The 19,252-nt window shown below is 42.0% G+C and overlaps 1 protein-coding gene across 4 annotated transcripts in view; it reads left to right on the top strand.

Moving 5' to 3' along the window:
• Positions 1-2,372: 2,372 nt before the first annotated feature.
• The window catches only part of DYM (dymeclin), a 390,748-nt gene continuing 373,868 nt past the window's right edge, over positions 2,373-19,252 (top strand). For 2 of the 4 annotated variants that reach the window (XM_042239587.2, XM_060405511.1), the window contains exon 1: positions 2,373-2,574. The gene's annotated coding sequence lies outside the window, so the exon portion shown is untranslated. Of the gene's footprint in view, positions 2,579-19,252 lie in introns of all 4 variants that reach the window. The other 2 variants (XM_042239589.2, XM_015103730.4) reach the window with 1 other exon arrangement.

Raw genomic sequence — 19,252 nt, 5'->3', positions numbered from 1 at the left:
TCCGAGCTGCCACATGGAATAATTTTAATTTTGAGAAGAACTGCAGGGTACAGACAGTTTCAGAATATCCTCCACCCAGTTCCCTTAAATGTTAGTATCTTACTTAACCATCACACATTTGTCAAAACTAAGAAATTAACATTGGTTATCCTTAACTAAAGTCCAGACTTTATCTGGATTTCATCAGTTTTCCCACTATTGTTGTTTTTGGTTCCAGGATCCAATCCAAGATACCCTTTGCATTTAGTGTGACGTTTTTTATGGCTTTCTTGTTAGTGCTTCTGCACTAACTAAGACACTGAAATAATCAAGTCAGTCAAAGTTATCGTGCTATTTGTGCAGGCAGTATTGAATGTTGGTGACCAAGGATGATACTTTGCACATTACAAACACAATAAGTAGTTTTCAAAAGACTGCTACTCCAACTCATGCATTATATATTGTGAAAACCATTCCTATTATTATTCTCTGATTTATCATGTTTGCTTAGCAACATTATAACAAGTGCCTAGGAACACTGGTTTCTAGTGAAACTTTTATTTTAAGCTATCCAAAAAAATAGAAAAAGGAGAGGATATCAAATCTCACAAACAGGATTGCCTCGAATAGAATAAGTTGCTTCTTGGTCTATAAGTCAGCTCTGAAGAGATGCTCACAATCGTTGCTAGGTCATTCTAGGGTAGAACAGACTGTGTACTTTTTGTACAGGCAAAATTCTAAAGTACTTTGAGGTTTATTTTGGTGCTTGACTCTCTTTTTGCTTCATAAATTTAATTATAATGTAATTCATATATATATTGCAGAAAAATTAGAAAACACATATAAAAAAACTTTTTAATCATGCATGATCTCATTCCCCAAAGAGAATAACTGTTAATATTCTTTTAGCCTCTCCCCTTTTGGGAGTATACACGTAAGTATTACAAACATAATTTATTATCCAATTTTCAAAAATAAATTATATTTTTATGAAATAATACCATACCTTGAGAGTCCCTTGGACTGCAAAGAGATCCAACCAATCCATTCTGAAGGAGATGAGCCCTGGGTGTTCTTTGGAAGGAATGATGCTAAAGCTGAAGCTCCAGTACTTTGGCCACCTCATGCGAAGAGTTGACTCATTGGAAAAGACTCTGATGCTGGGGGGGGTTGGGGGCAGGAGAAGAAGGGGGACGCAGGATGGGATGGCTGGATGGCATCACTGACTCGATGGACGTGAGTCTGAGTGAACTCCGGGGGTTGGGGATGGACAGGGAGGCCTGGCTGCTGTGATTCATGGGGTCGCAAAGAGTCGGACACAACTGAGCGACTGAACTGAACTGTTTCTACTCCATGTATCATGAACACGGTAGACATGGCATTATTTACAATGGTTGCATAGCCATGTCCACTTCTTTTTAGCTAGGCTCCCAGGTATCTTGTATTTTAGTATATTTGTTGTAGTAATTCTGCAAATTTAGAGAACCTGCTGGCAATAAAAGCTGGAAAAGTATATATAAGACCTCTATAATACTTCATTATATTGGCATATACTATTTATATTAAGGGAATAACATTGTTACCTATCTCACAGGGTTATTTGAAGAAATTAAGTATTGGACAGCACATAGAAAACAATCCATAATCTGAGTTGTTAATTACCATCATGACACCAATAAGCGTTCTGTATGGGAAGTATAATCACGGTCTTGTATACATATTTTATGAGAAAACTGGCTGGAGAGGTGAACTAAAGGCTCAGTGACATCAGTTTGGTAACCTCAGCTTGCTGCTGCTGCTGCTAAGTCGCTTCAGTCGTGTCCGACTCTGTGCGACCCCATAGACGGCATCCCCCCAGGCTCCCCCATCCCCGGGATTCTCCAGGCAAGAACACTGGAGTGGGTTGCCATTTCCTTCTCCAGTGCTTATCTGACTACAAATTCCCTGCTTTTGGCGCTGCACCATATCGACACTCTTGTTATGTCGGACCTGTTCTTTCTGACAGGATGGCAGGCTGTCCCTGCTACCCGAGCTCCATCGAACACTATTTCCCTATTTCCCAAATTCGTCAGAGTCCTCCAAGGAACTGCTTGATTCTGAGGTGACTGTTGGGTTGGAATGAACAGGGACCTTTAATAAACGTAAGTTCCCAGCACAAACGCTGCGGGGTAAGCCAGGACCTCAGCACTAGGGTGAGAAAGTCAAGCAGCGTCTCGGTTTTGCCACGTGGCTTTGCCGTTACCCTGGAGGCGCAAGCCGGCGGAGAAACGCCTAACGCCCCAAGCTCAGGACTACGTTTCCCAGAAGCCCGCGCGCCGCAGCCACGTGACCGCCAGCTGGCGCGCGCTGGGCCGTTCGGCCCCCAGCGGCGTTCTCCGCTTGCCTCTCTCTTCAGTCCCCGCCTCCGGGCCTCCGCCTTGACGCTGCCCGGGCCGGAGCCGAGCCGAGGAGCCGGAGCCGTGGAGACGTGGGAAACATGGAGGCTTGAGGCGGCGTGCGCCACCCCGGCTGCGGCGGTGACCGAGGCTCGTCGTGTCCCCGCTGTTACCCAACCGTCTGTCCGTGCGCTGAAAGCGGATCTCCCCGCCGGCTGAGGCAGGTGGGCTGTGGCGCCGCCCCCCGGCCGCGCGACCCTGGAAGCCGGGCGGGGCCGCCAGCCCCTCGTCAGAGCGGCTTTGGGAGCAGCCTCCCCTCCCCCGGTCGGGGCTGGGCGAAAGAGTGCCCCAGCCGTGCAGGCGCTGTGCCTGGGCCGCGAGAGCCGCCCCCCCGCATCCAGGGTTCAGTGGCACTCGGCGCCGAGAAGTGAGGGGGTGTGTTAGCCAAGCGAGTGGGTGGGGGCGGGCCTCAGTCCGTGTGGGCCACCGAAGAGCAAGTTGGTGATGAGGGAGGTGGGATTGAGGTGACCGGTGGGCGTGTGATGGGCAGCCGAGCAATAATATTGATTTTGGGGGGGGGGCAATTTTTATTGAGATGTAATTTACAAAGCATAAAATTCACCCTTTAAGAGTATTATCAAAGTATAACTCAGTGTTTTCTTTTTTTTTAAACTCACTGTATTTTAAAAAGCATAGTCACGGGGTTGTGCAGCTATCTTAATTTCAGAACATTTTTGTCACCCAAAAAAGAAACCTGTACCCTTAGAAGTCCTTATTTTCCACTCCCCCACTCCCTGGCAGCTAGTGATTGTGTTTTAACTGAAAGGTGAGAGGGTGGGAAGTTAGCTCGTCGAGTGTTGGTGAACAGTACTGGGTTAACAGAGTTGATAGGATGAAAGTACTGAAATACAGAGAAGTACTGGGATGATTGTAATAGGGCCAGCAGAGGAGTGCACAGGATAGACTTGCTAAGGGGGAGGTTGAGTAGAATCCTTAGAAGAGGGGAAGGTTGGAGGGAGAGATGTGTAGAGAGAAAGTGTGCTGAAAGAGATGAAAACGTGTGTGTAGACTGTGGAAGAGGGACCCCGGAAGAAAGTGTGTGTGTGTGTATTTTTAGAGCACCCTTTCAGAGGGACCCTGACTGTGTGTATGTGTGTTTAGAGCACTCTTTCAGAGGACCTTGGCTTTGGGCGGATCAATTGAGGTCTCAAGAGGGGAACTGGAGGTGGGAGGGAAGAGGATCTATGGGAATAGGGTTGCTGCTGAGCTTGAAATTTACCAATGTAGATTTCTGAATGGTTATCCTGCTTTGTGTTGTTTATCTTAGATAATTCTCTCTGCAACTCAGATAGACTGAGCAAATATAACTCTTCCCATTATGCAAATGAAGAATCAGTCTTTTAGCTGATAGGTGACTTCCTGAAACTCATTAGATTAGTAAATAAGGCAAAATGAGTGGGAATAAAATAGTAATTGATGCACGTGGATTAAGTGGCAGAAAATTGAGGTGGGACAGATGTTATAGGAGGGCTTCCCAGATGGCTCTTTGGTAAAGAATCCACCTGCCAAGCAGTAAATGCAGGTGAAACTTGGGTTCAATTCCCTGGAGAAGAAAATGGTGACCACTGGGTCACCATTCTTGCCTGGAGAATCCCATTGACAGAGGAGTCTGGTGGGCTACAATCCATGGGGTCGTAAAAGAGTCAGACACTACTTAGTGACTAAACAACAAATGTTACAGGAAAGAGTTTTAAACTATTCACCTATTAAATATCTTAAATCCATATTATAATGATAAATAGGTCAGGGACTTTGTACTTTTTAATTTGGAAAAGATCAACCTGAGCTAATGTGATATACCCCCATGTACCCTTTACCCAGCTCTAACAGTAACTCAGGCTAATTTAGTTTCATTTATGGCTCTGTCAGTTCCTAGTCCCGCTCCATTTTGTAAATACTTGAGTATATATCTCTAGAATATTGAGTCATCCTTTTTAATATACCCACATTATGATTAGCATACACCCCAAATAATCTTTTATATTTAGAAGGACTTATTTTTTAAAATGTGGCATCCATCTGATACTGAATAAGCAGTGCAAACATTTTGATGTTTGACTTTCTGAAAACTACAGTATTGTTTCCAGATTTTTCCAGTCAATCCTGCTCTCCTGATGCTTCTGTTTTCTTGGTTGATATGGTTCATCCTTCTATAGAAAGTTTTAAGAATTGTCACTTTGGCTGGCTTTTTAGTGGATGGAGTTTTGTGAGAGCATGAGAAAGATAGAAGTGAACTATACCACAAAACGCACAAATAACTATTATATCTGATAATGCTTTAAGGATTTGGGGAGTTTGATCATGCTTCTCTCCTCTAGATGATTTCACATATTGTTAGAAGTTGTTTAATATGTGTATGTTAGTTTTCTATGATTACTGTAACAAATCACAAATTTAGTGGCTTAAAACAATACAAACTTAATTCTTTCTAAAATTATTTATTTGGCTGTGCCGGGTCTTAGTTGTGTCATGCAGGACCTTGCATCTTCGCTGCGCCATGGGTGATCTTTAGTTGTGGCATGTGAACTCTTAGTTGTGGCACATGGGATCTAGTTCCCTCTCCAGGGCTGGGATCCCGGCACCCTGCATTGGGAGTATAAGAGTCCCAGCCAGTGGACCGCCTGGGAAGTCCCCAAACTTATTCTTTTGAAGTTCTGTGTTTTAGCAGTCCAAAATGGGTCTCACCAGGCTAAAGTTAGTTGGTCAAGCCTGTCTTCCTTTTGGGAAGTTTCTAGGGGAGAATCTGTTTCCTTGTCTCTCCCAACCGCATTCCTTTGTTTGTGACCTTCTTCATCTTCAAAACCAGCCGCGTTGCATCATTCTGTTACGCAGTTGATCTGACCACAGCTGGGAAAGATTCTCCATTTTTAAGGATCTATGTGATTAGATTAGGTACACCTGGGTAATTCAGAGTAATTTCTCCCAACTCAAAGTCCTTAACTTGATTCCTGCGAAGTCCCTTTTGTTATGTAAAACACCAGAATCACAGGTTCCATAGATTAGGATGTGGACATCTTATGTTCGGGGATACTTTGTTAAGTGATTTTGTTTCCTGTTACAAATGCAGTGTGTCATCTTTCACTTCGTAAGATAATGGGGTTAGTGCTAGAGAGGACTGTTTGATTTTCCCTATAGTGACGGTAAACAGATAATGTAGGAAATGTCTGTGACATTTGTAGAATGACACCTTTAAAAAAAAGTGTAATAATGTGTAAAGTCTTTCTGTCTGTCGGTCTTTTTCATTTGGTCTTTTTCACATTCATGTTTTTTCAGTATTGCATGCTTGTAGTCAGAGTGTACCTATAATGCTCAAGTCACAGGACACTCTGGGGCAGCGATGGTTCCCTGCCTGGAGTGAGAGACCAGGTGCTGTCTGTCCTAGTGGGTGATGGAGGCACCTCCAGTTCAATAGGAAGACAGAGGGAGATAAAATTTTAAGGAAGAACAAACTACTGTGAGAGTTGGGCTCAAATTCCCTTCCAGGATTTTCCTTAATGTAACTCAGCTGCATGGTTGTGGGCCTGAAAAGCAGAGGAGCAAGATGGCCTTTGCTGCTCTTCCTTTCCCAGGCTGTGGAGAAGACGCTGAAACTTCTCAGTGGAGATTTCAGGTAGTCCTGTACTTTGGCATTCTGTTTCTTAAGGGAGTTCCACTTTGCAGCTTAGCTCTCAGAGTCTTAACTGCCTCTGAGCATGAAGGTCCTGTCTCTCCGAAGGTGGTATGTTTTAGCTTACTGCTAGGGGCTTCCCTGGTGGCTCAGATGGTAAAGCATCTGCCTGCAATGCAGGAGACCAGGGTTCTGTTCCTGGGTCGGGAAGATCCCCTGGAGAAGGAAATGGCAATCCACTTCAGCACTCTTGCCTGGAAAGTCCCATGGACGGAGGAGCCTGATAGGCTACAGTCCATGGGGTCACAAAGAGTCCGACATGACTGAGTGACTTCACTTTCACTTAAGCTAAATATAATGAAAATATAATAATAATATTAATAGGTAATAATTACTTATTATTATTAAAAAGTATAATGGGAATCGTTAAATATCTGTGTCTATCTTTAAGCTTATTTTCCCTCGTAAGATTCTTAGCTGAGCTTAACGCTATGAACTTCTTAAAAGCTGCTTGCAGTTTTAAGTGATCCCTGTGTTGGTCTGTTCCCAGACGAAGTAATTTAGTAGGGCTGAGAACAAGTTTACATAGCTCTTATATGCTACAGACTTTTTGTTTTCATTCTTTTAGGAAAGTTTGGTCAATAGTTTTTGATGTCTTCTCTAGTTTTTAGCGTTGTTTTAAAAATTCAGACACCAGGCAAGGGGTGGAGATGGGTGAAATGGGTGAAAGTGATCAAAAGATGCAGACGTCCAGTTATGAAATAAATCATCTAGGAATGTAATGTGCAGTCCGGTGACTAGTTAATAATACTGTATTATATGTTTGAAAGTTGCTAAGAGTACATCTTGAATTTCTCATTACAAGAAAAAAAATTAACTGTTTATGGTAGTAGATGTTAACTAGACTGATTGTGGTGATGATTTTGCAATACAGTATTTGTTGTGTTGTACACCTGAAACTAATATAATGTTATATGTGAATTATATCTCAGTTGAAAAATGCAGGCCCCCAAAGTGACTGTAACTCTCCAATAAGGTCATTGGGGGGGGAAAAAAAAACCAAACATTTTTTGGTATGTAACATGACTGATAATAAATTTCTTTTTTAGACTGAGTCAATCACAGAATCTTGACAATTATTCCTTCAAAATATCTCTTGCAACCCTCCACCTTAGAATATTTTCAGAGCCTCCTGTGTCAGTCAAAATTTGATTTGGCTATACATGCAAATACTAGCTTAAACATATCATTACTTTGTTTCTTATGTAAAAGAAGTCCAGAGGTAGACAGCTCAGGGCTGATGCAGTGGCTCTACTGTCATTGGGGTGCTATGCTCAGTCGTGTCTGACTTTGTGACCCTACGGACTGTAGCCCACCAGGCTCCTCTGTCCATAGGATTTTCCCAGCAAGAATCCTGGAATGGGTTGCCATTTTGTCTTCCCAACCTAGGGATTGAACCCATATCTCCTTTGTTGACAGGCAGATTCTTAACCACTGAGCTGCCTGGGAAGCCCACTGTCATTAGTGACCCATCCCCTTTTCCAGCTTCTCACCCTGTCATCTCTAGGGTACGGCCCTTGATTTCTGTGTCCAGATGGTAATTTATGGCTTGTCAGATAAATGATCTGACACCCACAAGATGGTTATGGACTAGATGTTCAGTTCAGTCACTCAGTCGTGTCCAGTTCTTTGCGACCCCATGAACCGCAGCACGCCAGGCCTCCCTGTCCATCACCAAGTCCTGGAGTCCACCCAGACCCATGTCCATTGAGTTGATGATGCCATCCAACCATCTCATCTTCTGTTGTCCCCTTCTCCTGCCCTCAGTCTTTCCCAGCATCAGGGGCTTTTCAAATGAGTCAGCTCTTCCCATCAGGTGGCCAAAGTATTGGAGTTACAGTTTCAACATCAGTCGCACCAATGAACACCCAGGACTGATCTCCTTTAGGATGGACTGGTTGGATCTCCTTGCAGTCCAAGGGACTCTCAAGAGTCTTCTCAGTTCAGCACCACAGTTCAAAAGCATCAATTCTTTGACATTTAGCTTTCTTCACAGTCCAACTCTCACATCCATACATGACCACTGGAAAACTATAGCCTTGACTAGACGGACCTTTGTTGGCAAAATAATGTCTCTGCTTTTCAGTATGCTGTCTAGGTTGGTCATAACTTTCCTTCCAAGAAGTAAGTGTCTTAATTTCATGGCTGCAGTCACCATCTGCAGTGATTTTGGATCCCAGAAAAATAAAGTCAGCCACTGTTTCCACTGTTTCCCCATCTATTTCCCATGAAGTGATGGGACCTGATGCTATGATCTTAGTTGTCTGAATGTTGAGCTTTAAGCCAACTTTTTCACTCTCCTCTTTCTCTTTCATCAAGAGGCTCTTTAGTTCTTCTTCACTTTCTGCCATAAGGGTGGTGTCATCTGCATATCTGAGGTTATTGATATTTCTCCTGGCAGTCTTTATTCCAGCTTGTGCTTCCTCCAGCCCAGCATTTCTCATGATGTACTCTGCATATAAGTTGAATAAGCAGGGTGACAATATACAGCCTTGACGTACTCCTTTTCCTATTTGGAACCAGTCTGTTGTTCCATGTCCAGTTCTAACTGTTGCTTCCTGACCTGCATAGATATAGATATTTTGAAATCATCACTGTACCGGGGAGGAGTTCACTAGTTTAGAAGACCGAGAGATAGATGCAATATTATGGTTACAGTGGGCATAGTAGAAGAGATGCCCTTTAGTAAAGTATCCCCTTCGGGCATCAGCTTGCTTTCTGGCCTTTTTTGCTTCCCTCCCTATTCCAGCCATGTTGAGCTGCTTTCAGTTCCTGGAATGGACCCTGCCTGTTTTGCCTAATCCTATGCCTACTCACAGGATTTTCTCTTTACTTTGAACCCCTGCACCCAACCAGGCCAGTCCTTCAGGTCTTAGCTTTTTATGGCATGACCTCTGGGAAGCTTTCACTGAGTATTGGATAGTTGCCATATTATAATTTTTTGTTGATTTGTCTGGATCTCATACTCAGCTGTAAATAAAATCCGTCTTTCCCAGTTTTAACCTTGGCTCTTAGGATTAGGCTGGCCATATGGTAGGCACTCACAAAATACTGACAGGGTCGTGCTTTCATAACCAGTATGATGGAGCTTAGGTGTTGCTAGTTTGTTTTATCAGCCCTGCAACTCTTTGATATTGGCACATTGAGTTGTTAATATGAATCAATAATTGTGAAATAGTAAAGCACATTCTCTCCAATTTAGGAGAGTTAATTGACTCCAATTAAGAGTTAATACTTAAAGCAACACTTGTGGATTGTTAGGTAATTTATAATAATATATATTTATATTTTATATAAAATATTTTATAATAATTTATAATATTATAAAAGGTCAGCACCCCCATGTCTTACCTACTGTCCTTTTTAGTGTGGTTCCTGGAGACAACTACTTCTGTGTTCGTAAGTAATATGTCTAAATGGCTATATTGTGATTTATCAATTTTAGGTAATAGCTCTTGACTCCTGTTATGGTAGAAGAGATCCTTTTCCTCCTCCTACCTCTCTTCCAGCCCTTTTGGTGTGGGCACTTGAGAACTGGCGCTTAGCGTTTACACTATTATGACTGCATAAATGTCACTGCTGAACTGAGTTTACCTTGTTTTCCCGCCCCCAGCTCTATTTACTTTGTTTCTATGAGCACATTACTGATTGTTACCAAATGTGTGGAAGGACCTGTGGGGATTGGAACCCAGGAAACTTACGCAAGAGGTTACTCTGGCTACTGCTGTTGCCACGAGCAGTGAGTTGTTTTTCATCCCTGTCCCAGAGGCTTCATTGTCTTTGTTGGTGCGCAGGTAAAGTACAACCCCCGACCTTGGCAGTTCGCAACTTGACTTGAATGTCTTGAATGAAGGCTCCTCCCTTTTCATACTTTTGGTTTGGAACTCCTGTTACTAATCTATTAAGACCTTCTAAATGGCTCTTACTATTTTTTGTGTCCTGTTTTCTATTTGTCTTGTTCTTTTTTTAAAAAAATATTTATTTTTGTTTATGTTTGGCTGTGTCCAGTCCTAGTTGTGGCACGATAGGATCTCGTTGGCCGAACCTTCTGTTGCAGCCGGCGGGCTCTTTGCAGTGTGCAGGCTTCTCTCTAGTTGCAGTGTGTGGGCTCAGTAGTTGCAGCATGCGGGCTTAGTTTCCTTGTGGGCTGTGGGATCTTAGTTTCCTGACCAGGGATTGAACCTGTGTCCCTTGCGTTGAAAGGCAGATTCTTAACCACTCGACCACCAGCAAAGTCCCTTGTCTTCTTGTTCTTGATTATGGGTGTTTCCTTGACCTTATCTTCTGTCTATTGAGCTTTTAAATCAAGTTTTAATGTCAGGTTTCTTTTCTTGTTGTGTATTTCCTTGACATCTTGTTCTTGGTTTATGGGAACAGTGTGGTACAGTGGTAGAGAGCGTGGGTTTCTGCACCTGGACTGCCATGGCCTGAAACCTGATCTGTCACTTTCTAACTCTGTTGTCTTGATCTTGGGCTTGTCACTTAACTTTTCTTTGCCTCAGTTTATTCTTCTAGGCCCAGAGTTGGCAGACATTTTGTCTAAAGGGCCAGATCGTAAAAATTAGGCCTTGTGGACCCAGAGGCGAAATGAAGAACATTATGTAGATACTCACATAACAAGGGAGAGAAAATTTCTACAAGTGTTTATTGATGAAGTTAAAAATACAGTGCTAATAATGGTTGAGAACTTCTTTTGCTCAGAGAGGTTTGCTAATGAGAAGAATGAAATTTCTTTTGGGGAAGAAGGGAACCATATTACTTAGTTGGAGTTCTGAGTTACTGTTTGCTATCATCAGAATTTATCACAGATGTTTATATCTAATGCTGATGTGTAATGAGATTTTCTGTATTTCATCTTTGAATATACCTGTTTGTTATTGTTGTTTAGTGACTAAGTTGTGTTCAGCTCATTTGTGACCCCATAGATTGTAGCCTGTCAGTCTCCTCTGTCCATGGGATTTCCCAGGCAAAGGTAAGTATTGCCAATGGCTTCCCTGCTGTCTCGGGTAAAGAAGCCACCTGTCAATACAGGAGGCGTGGAGCCACAGGTTCAATCCCTGGATCAGGAAGATTCCCTGGAAAAGAAAGTGGCAACCCACTCCAGTATTCTTGCTTGGGAAATTCCATGGACAGAGGAGCCTGGCAGGCTATAGTCCATGGGGTTGCAAAGAATCAGACACGACTTAAGAGACTAAACAACAAATATTGCCAAATACTGACATCAATTTATGAGCATATATATTAACTTTTTGGCCACACTGCATGACTGGTGGGATCTTAGTTCCCCAGCCAGGGATCGAACCTGGGTCCATGGCAGTGAAAGTCCAAGTCTTAACCATTGGACTGCCAGGAAATTCCCTGTGTGGTTTTAATAGAGCGTGTTAGTTGCTTAGAAGACATCTATAGAGTTATGTTAGATTCATTTCTGATTATTTACCCTTTAGTAAATCATTCCACTGTGGAGTGATCACTTCCAGTTGAGATTATGTGGAAACTCTTTGTTGCACAGTAAAATAGTTTTTGAAATGTGGAAAGTACTTTTGTACCTGCATTGAGGTCTGAAAAATGCTATTGGAAGTATAGTTTGACTTTGAAAAATGTATCTATTGCGTACTTCTGTGGGATTGGAGATCTCAAGTCTTATTTTGATTTCTGACAGCATCAGAAGAGTGTAAAACAGCTTGCTGTTACTTGTGATTCACACAGTATCAGTTAATTTTACAGATCAGTGCTGTTGGCCTTCTAATTTTAGATCGAATTCATTGAGAAATGTTATTAAATCTGGAGCAAAAACTAATTTCCAAAGCCATTCAGTGTTTAATAACAGTGGTTGAAGGGGGTTCTTCTTGTTCAGAACAATTTCAGTCTCAACCCCGAGCTTGAAAAATTTAAATAAAACTGTACTGTTGCTAAGCCATTGTATTGTTGTTTGGTAGAACGTATCAGGATATTCAACTTTTATTTCTAGAAAAACTTCATGGAATTGATAGTTAAGTTCGTGAGAGTGGATGAAGTTAACTATTGGCACTCCTGGTTCAGTAGCAAGATAGATTCAAATATTTTATACAGAGTATTCTGCTCATTTAATGAATAGGCTTTAAACACTTTGCATTTAAAAAAATATTTAATTTACTTAAAAATAGAAATACTAAATCTACATGTTAGCATAAATAACATATTTTTGTAAAAAGGTGTTTATTTTCCAAAGTAAAACAAAAGTTTGTAAACACCTTGCATTTTCACAAGGTTTGTAAACTTGTCCAGGTGAGCTTTTTTACTACCACACACGTTTGCCACCATCTGTTGTTATTCATCTTAGCAGATTTCACTTCAGGTTGTACTGAGTTACTATCTTTTCAATTATTTTGGAAACCATTCATGGCCGCAGTTCTTCTATACAGATTGTTCTCTGAGCAGTTATTCTCACTAAAAGACAAGTGTTAAGGATGTTTTATTTTCTCTGAACACATTTTCTTTGTCTGCTGTAATCAAACATGGTTTAACTCATGATTGGTGAATGACTTGCCTTGCTTTGTTAACAGATGAACCATTTGGAATCTTACTCAGTTGTAGCCTCATTTTCATTTTTTTATTTTTGAGAAGACATTCTGCTTGTGGTGAGATGGATGGTTTTACATTTTCAAATTTTCCTGATTGTTGTTCTGATTAGTTGGGAGTGAGTGCTGTGTGGTGGGGCAGGTCATGTTGGTGATGTCTTCCCATCTTGTGTTATGACACAGCTGTGATGCTTTTACATGATAAATGTAGTACTTCAGCATCTAATTATTTATTTCATTTACCTACCTATTTGGCTGCACTGCATCTTAGTTGCTATATGCAGGATCTTTAGTTGTGGCATGTGGGATCCTATTCTCTGCCCAGGGATTGGACCCAGGCCCCCCACATTGCGAGTAAGAAGTCTTAGCCATTGGACCATCAGGGAAGACCCTTCAGCATCTAATTCAATTGAAAAAAAAAACTACACTCCTCTGTGACTTAAAAGTGTGACATCCTGGGACTACCCTGGTGGTCCAGTGGTTAAGAATCTGTGCTTCCACTGCAGAGGGCATGGGTTCGATCCCTGGGCAGGGAACCCAAACCCCGCATGCTGTGCCAAAAAAATGGGGGAAATATGAATGCACATCAAAAAGAAACACTAGAAGATAAAACAGAAATTTAAAAAAAGGAAAAACATGACCTCAGAGTCTGCTTTGTTCTTGTTTTGATGTGAGAGCTCCCCACTGGTAATTTAAGATGTTGAAGTGGCAGTATGCCTGACACCTGATCTGCTGTCATTGTCACATGTGTCATCGAGATTTGTGCACTGAGCAGCAGTATAAACTACCAGATACAGTCCTTGTCCTCGCAACTCAACTCTGTCGTCGTATCGTGAAAGCAGATTTAGACAGTTGCAAACAAATGACCGTGGCTGTGTTCTCATCGAACTTTATTTGTCGACAGAAGTTTTAATTTCATATGATTCCACATGTCACAAAATACTGTTTTTCTCTTGACTGCTTAAAAATGTAAAAATCATGCTTCATGCAGCAGGCTGGATTTAGAACTTGGGTTATCATTTGCTGACGCATGATCTAGGCAATGAGAACAACAGTACTTGCCTCAAAGGATGTGGTGTGGGTTAAACAACTCAGTGTGTGTCTAGCACTTTGAATAGGACCTGGGGATATAGTAAATGCTATGTAAATCTTTGCACTTATTATTATTTTTTATTATCTCCCTGAAGATATTATTTTTAATTTTTTTCCTTAGAATCACCTGTTTTATGATTAATTTCTTTGGTTTGTTACTGTTATTATTTATTTATTTTCCGATTGGAGGCTTTCCTCTCACAAGTCGAATCATTTTTGGTGGCCCATTCTTAATTAAGATCAAGACTCCCAGCATTGATTGGAAGCTCTGTGTGTGAGCGGATTGTGGTGAGTGGTGGGTTGTAGGCAGCAAGCCAGCTTTTTAAATGGGGGAAATCCCATATGTCTCTATCTTTTCCTCTGGTTCCCCCTCCATTTCTCTTAAGAAGAACCCTCCAGTCTCCTGCCTGGGAGGCTGGGAAACCTTCTGTGTAGCTGTGCAGCAGGCCCATCTGAATGTCACTCCCCTGTTTTTATCCTCTGCCTTGTTACTGTCTCCATCCTTGGCTTTAGAGTCCAGTCTCTCCAGTCAGATTTCTGCAGAGCGTGCACACGATTTCCTACCAGGGCGGGACGGGGGAGACGCGCAGACTTGAGCCCATGCCTCACCCAGCCTTTCATGGTGCCCTTCTCAGTTCTGTTGCCTTCCCAGTGCTCCGTGGGGTGGATTGGCTTGCTTCTTGGTAGCATCTCCTTTGGCAGGTGGGTATGCTGGGGACATCCTCAGCTCTGCCAGTTCAGTCACTGCCTCTCTGTCACCTTTCCATCTTTCACACTTCTCTGATCTTACACTTGTAGGCTTATATCTTTTTATTTTCATTACTCTCGTTACTGAAGTGGGATACCCAACTGGACTTACTCAGTATAGCACTTGGAACATAGTAACCTTGAAGAGAATGTTCCATTACTTGGACTAGTGGCACTTGTGGTGTCTCACGTGTCCTTTGGCCAGTGATTACTGCCCACTGTTTCTCTGGACTCTTGTTTCAGGGATGAGGTTTTGCCTTAAAGTCTGTTGTGTGCAAATGTGTGTGTATGTATACGCACATATATACATTCTGGAATATAGTTTGTGATTTATGGAGTCTCCGCCTACGTTGTGACAAAGTGCACCTAGCATGTTATTTGCATATTTTGAGGGTGTTAGGACAGAATTTGGTGAATCAGTCTGTATAGAAGAGGAGATTCACTTTTTATGTGAAGAACTCGCCTGCCAGTGCAGAAGACATAAGAGACGCGAGTTTGATCTCTGGGTCTGGAAGATCCCCTGGAGGAGGGCATGGCAACCCACTCCGGTATTCTTTGCCTGGAGAATCCCATGGGCAGAAGAGCCTGGTGGGCTACACTCCATAGGGTTGCAAAGAGTTGGACACGACTGAAGCAGCTTAGCATGCATGCACGCACATATATCAGGTATTTCACAAATTAAATGCAAAATATTAAGCCTATCATTTCTTGTTCAGAGTATTGTTTTCACTCATGATAGTAAAGCTGACTAGAGGAAATAACTAATCAGAAAATACTGAAAGGCAGTATTATAGAAGAGTCAGCAGACCAAGGTGTAGTTAAATTAACTATGAAAAGGGAAAGTGTAATTGCTCAGTCATGTCCAGCTCTTTGCGACCCCATGGACTGTAGCACACCAGACTCCTCTTTCCATGAAATTCTCTAGGCAAGAATACTGGAGTGGATTGTTATTTCCTTCTCCAAAATTAACTATGGTAGTTAGTTTAACTTGGTAGTTAAGTTCCAAATGAGTGGTGAAGCTAATGAGCACCCTTGGACTAGAGACAAGAGTGTGCTTGTGTTATGTTTAGTGACCAGGGTTTCAGGTGCTGTGGGACAGGAGTGCGGGGGAACACGGGTGTGGAAGGCCGGAGCAGAGGAGTGGGTGAGCACCCTCGGTGTTGAGAACAGACCCGCCTTACTTTGTTTTGGTTCCTGTTTGCAAATTGAGGTTCATACACTGCTTGTTTCAGAGTCACTGTGGATACTTTAAAGAAAATGTAGATGCCTGGGCACTACCCTGACATTCTGAATCTTTGAGGCATAAGCATTTGCATTTTTAGCCTCATGCTCCACTGGTGTTTTTTACATACCTTTGAGAAGTACTGGTGTGGAGGATGGTTGGAAATAAAGTTAGAATATGAGCTTTCAGACTATATGGAAGGTCTTGAATCTCAGTACTGGGCTTTTCAGGTAATGAAGAATCATTGAATACTTTTTGAGCTGGTGAGTGAAGTGGTAGAAGTGGTAACTTCACTAATATTAAAAATAGGCTTAATATTTTTCCTTGGCTTACCCTACCCTGAGTCAGGTCCTTTACTGAGTGCTTTTTTGCATGCGTCATATTGCTTCATCCTTAAAAATTCTTAGGGGTTGAAGTATTGTTGTTTTCTTGTGATGCAGTGGGGTTTGATAAATGGTAAAATGGAGACTCAGACTGATTATTCAGTCTTAGCAGGGTCTATCAGACACTAGAACCTTTGGTCTTAATTTCAATGCTGGACTGAATTTCCTGTTTTTTAAGGATTTATGTAGTAGTGAAGTGTACAGTGAATCAAAATGGAGAGATTGGAAGCAAAGAAATCAAAGTACTCTTGCGCTAAATCATGTGAGATTGAAGAAGCCTGGTCCTGAATGGAGGCAGCCAGATCAAGAGATTTGTTTAAAAGATGACATGGAGAATTGTGGGTATTGTAGAAGAACCCACAGAAATTGGTGATGTTGTCGGAAAGTCACCCTAGTAAAGTGTTGAAGACCAGGGACCCTGAACTTAGCCTAGGTTCCAGTCCTGCCTTTGCTACTTACTATGTCTTACAGACACATGGGACCTCATGTGTTTGGTAAATTACTTAACCTGTCTGTGCCTTAGTTTCCTCACCTGTGAAATGAGGAAGCTGTGCCTGCCTTTCAGGCTTGTTACTGGGGACTGGGTGAGTCAGTGAGTGTATCGTGCGTAGTGTAAGGCAGCGTGCCCCTAGTGCTGCTGCTCGTGTGGCTCCCCTGCCTCTGGTGCTCCTGTGTATTTACGTAGCTTCTTATAATAACTCCACTGGAATGCTTATCAAATGTGCTTAGTAATTTATTGACAGACTTGTCTCTCCCACCAGGATTTGAGTCCATTAATGGCAGGGACCTGGTGTTTTTTACTTCTTTTTTCATTTTCAGTAAACATCACATCACCTACATTTATAGTAAGTGTGTAATAAGCGTGTGTGGAATATACGCTTGGGTATGTGAGTGAGATAACTTGAGCCAAGAATCCTGATAACATTGACAAGGAATAGTGACTTTTGGAGGGGTGACTTGTTTTAGGCGACAAATGTTAAATTCTACTTTAAGATTTTTGATGATAGCAAGACATCAAATTGAAATATTCAATAAGTAGAGATTTATGCTTGGGTTTTGACTGAGAAGTCAAGACAAAATATTAGTTCTGGTGTCACTCAGTAGAGTTTAAAGCACAAACCAGAAGCACATAAAGATCCTTCCTGAAGGACAGCAGAGAAGGAGAACAATCCACTTTTTTTTAACTTTACATGTTTCTGGTTTTAAAAAAAGGTCAAAGCAGTGTAGGAAGACATAATGTGAAAACTCCCTTTCCTCCAAATTTCCAGTCTCATTCTTCAGAGGTAACCAGTCTTGGACCATTGCTTATGTTTTCTTCCAGGAATTATCTAGTCTGTATAAGAATTTACACGTTTATTTAAAATAATGGGATTTTACTATATGAACTGTTCTGTGTCTTTGTGTTTGCTTTTACTGATAACTTGCCATATGGGGATCTCTTTACACGTTAATGCATAAGGTCTATCTCATTCTTTTCAGTGGCTGCATTGTATTCCATTATATGCTTATTCTATATTGTAATTAATCTCCAGATGATGGTCATTCCAGTTTTATTGACAGCTTGCTATTCCATATGATTAACTTCTGGATGTATAGAACTTGTCAACTTGTATGAGTTTACCAAAACCAACTTTTTGGCATACTTAAAAATCTGATAGATGTTGCCAAATACTTAAATTCATGGTGGGGGTGCCTGTTTCCTTACTACTCTCTCACTGCGATTAAAGTTTTGTTTTTCAACCTTTACTAATCTAATGAGTAAAAATGATACTTTGCTGTTTTAATTAGCATATTTTATTCTTCATTTATACTGAAGATCTTCTAATATATTTATTAGCTGTGAGACCTTGGCTATTTCAGGAAGGTTTTTTTTTTTTTTTTTTGAGTACTGTCTCTGTAACAGGTGCTTTAAGTTACCTAGGGATATCAAGATGTAAAGCCTGATTCATGCTTCTCAGGAATAATCTACCTTGGAAGATATAGCATATATACTCCAGAACAATGACATTTAAAGGTAGTTTTTCCATAATGGGGACTTTAGGCTAAAGTAGTGGGAAGAGAAGACTGGTTTTGAACAAGAGTGGTATCAGTTTTACACATGTTAAGATTGAGTTACTGATTACATTAGCTTCCCTGGTAGCTCAGCTGGTAAAGAACCCGCTGGCAATGCAGGAGACCTGGGTTGGGAAGATTCCCCTGGAGGAGGGCATGGCAAGCCGCTCCAGTATTCTTGCCTGGAGAATCCCCATGGACATGGGAGCCTAGTGGGCTGTAGTCCATGGGGTCACAAAGAATCGGACACGACTGAGCAACTAAGCACAGAACTGACTGCGTTGCATTAAAAATAGGTCTACTAAAAGCATCAGCATGCTGCTTATTTCTAGTATAAATTTCTGTAAGAAACGGTGTTATCCACAAAATTACTGGAGATACATGTGTGTGTATATATATATATGTATATATGTATAAATATGCATGCACGCTCAGTTGTTTCAGTCACATCTGACTCTGTGGCTCTATGGATTGTAGCCCACCAGGCTCCTCTGTCCATGGGATTCTCCAGGCAAGAATACCCAGGTGGGTTGCCATGCCCTCCTCCAGGGGATCTTACCAACGCAGGGATCAAACCTGTGTCTCCTGTATTGCTGGCAGATTCTTTATTGCTGAGCCACTGGGGAAGGCCTTATATAAATATAAATGTAAATATGAATATATGTTATGCTTCCCTGGTGGCTCAGAGGTTAAAGCGTCTGCCTGCAATGCAGGAAACCTGGGTTCGATCCCTGGGTCGGGAAGATCCCCTGGAGAAGGAAATGGCAACCCACTCCAGTATTCTTGCCTGGAGAATCCCATGGACGGAGGAATCTGGTGGGCTACAGTCCACGGGATCGCAGAGTCGGACACGACTGAGCAACTTCACTTTCACTTTCTATATTATCCTTAAGTTTGGGCTTCCTTGATGGCTCAGTGGTAAAGAATCTGCCTGCCAGTACAGGAGATGCAAGTTCGAGCCCTGAATCTGGAAGAGCCCCTGGAAAAAGAAATGACAACCCACTCTAGTATTCTTGCCTGGGCAGTCCCATGGACAGGGAAGCCTGGCAGGTCACATGTAGTCCATGGGATCACAGAATAGTTGGGCATGACTTAGAAACTAAATAACAACAACAACA

This window comes from Ovis aries, chromosome 23, assembly GCF_016772045.2.
Source record: "Ovis aries strain OAR_USU_Benz2616 breed Rambouillet chromosome 23, ARS-UI_Ramb_v3.0, whole genome shotgun sequence".
Lineage (NCBI taxonomy): Eukaryota > Metazoa > Chordata > Mammalia > Artiodactyla > Bovidae > Ovis > Ovis aries.
This window is presented reverse-complemented; position numbering and strand designations above follow the sequence as displayed.